Below are 2,137 nucleotides of genomic sequence, written 5' to 3' on the forward strand. Positions count from 1 at the left end.
ACTTTTGGGATACAAGTAAATTGCAGAGTAGACAAATTCAAAAAATACAGAATCTACAAACAATAGGCTCAACTGTATATGTAACAAATTGTAAAGCAAAAATACTGAAACCAGGCATGATGGTGCACACCTGTAGTCCCAGCTACTCAAGAGGCTGAGGCAGGAGGGATTACTTGAGCCCAGGAGTTTGATCATGCCCGTGAAGAGCCACTGCACTCCAGCCTGGACAACACGGCAAGACTCCATCTCAAGACAAAAAAATTGAAACTTATTACCCAGAAAAAATATAGATTACACAGTAAGAAGGTGCCAATTTCACCTGTTAAAAATGTAACGAAGGCAATAACACTATGAAATCACACCTATCACTGGCAGTATAAAGCGGTACGACCTGAAAAACAGCAATTTGCCAATTCTCTTCAATAGTTTTTAAAATATCCACTAATTTCTCTTCTGGAATTAGCCTAAGAAAATCATTCAAAATACATAAAATGCTAAACTAATGAAAATTTTCAGTACAACACTATTTCTGACAAGACATATATGTACATACACACACTCTACCATGGCAATTTAAAATGTTAAAGGAAAAACAGAGGAAATCAATAAATATTAACAAACATTAGCAATAAGCCTGTAATTTTTTCACTTTCTAAAAAGAAACATATATTACTTGGTCACTTAAAAATACATACAAATAAATACATGGCTCCTCCTTTAAAAAAAAAGTACTCTGGAATAAATGGACATAAGCAGGCTGGGCAAGGTGACTCACACCTGTAATCCCAGCACTCTGGGAGGCTGAGGTGAGAGGATCACTTGAGCCCAGGGGTTCGAAACTAGCCTGGGCAACACAGCAAGACCCTGTCTCTACAAAAAAAAAATTGTAGGCAGGTGTAGTGGCGTGCATTTGTAGTCTCAGCTACTGTTGAGGCTGCAAAAACCAAGATCACACCACTGTACTCCAGTCTGGGTGACAGAGCCAGACCCTGTCTCAAAAAAAAAAAAAAAAAAAAAAAAAAAGAAAAAAAATTAAGTGAAATAAACCAAATATAAAAGGGCGAGGCCGGGCGCGGTGGCTCAAGCCTGTAATCCCAGCATTTGGGAGGTCGAGACGGACGGATCACGAGGTCAGGAGATCGAGACCATCCTGGCTAACACGGTGAAACCCCGTCTCTACTAAAAAATACAAAAAAACTAGCTGGGCGAGGTGGTGGCGCCTGTAGTCCCAGCTACTCGGGAGGCTGAGGCAGGAGAATGGCGTAAAAAAACTCGGGAGGCGGAGCTTGCAGTGAGCTGAGATGCGGCCACTGCACTCCAGCCTGGGCGACAGGGCCAGCGTCTCAAAAAAAAAGGGGGGGGGGGAATATTCTATGATTCTATTTATCTGAGGTACCTAGAATATGCAAATTAATAGAAAGTAGTAGTAAAGAGGTTACCAGAGGGTGAGCTGGAGGGAACAGTGTGCTTTGGTACAGAGTTTCAGGTTAGGATGATGAAAAGGTTCCGGAGATGAGCAGTGGTGACGCTGCACAGCAATGTGAATGCTGTGCTCAATGTCACTGAATTCTACACTTTAAAACGGTTAACGTAGTTTATTACAACAAAAATAAACTTGTTTTAAAAAAAGAAACTACATCTTTTAAGAACTGCAACACTGCTTATAAAAAGTTTATCTTTGAGAGATCACTGCTATCAAACTCGAATGTGAAAAAGGAAAAACTGTCCTTAAGATTTTCAGTGACTCTGGAGTTGTCGAGAACCAAAATAAGCCGCACTCCAGCTTTCATTCATCCTGCAACACATCTGGGTGGTTCCTAAATCTCATATAGCACCCCCACATTACAAATTCTGCTTGTCGGCTGGGCCCAGTGGCTCACGCCTGTAATCTCAGCACTTTGGAAGGACGAGGCGGGCGGATCACGAGGTCAGGAGTTCAAGACAAGCCTGGCCCACATGGTGAAACACCATCTCTACTAACCATCCTGGTTAACACGGTGAAACCCCGTCTCTACTAAAAAATACAAACAGGCCGGGCGCGGTGGCTCAAGCCTGTAATCCCAGCACTTTGGGAGGCTGAGACGGGCGGATCACGAGGTCAGGAGTTAGAGACCATCCTGACCAACATGGTGAAACC

This window comes from Rhinopithecus bieti, unplaced genomic scaffold (assembly GCF_001698545.2).
Source record: "Rhinopithecus bieti isolate Rb0 unplaced genomic scaffold, ASM169854v2 scaffold_11273, whole genome shotgun sequence".
Classification (NCBI taxonomy): domain Eukaryota; kingdom Metazoa; phylum Chordata; class Mammalia; order Primates; family Cercopithecidae; genus Rhinopithecus; species Rhinopithecus bieti.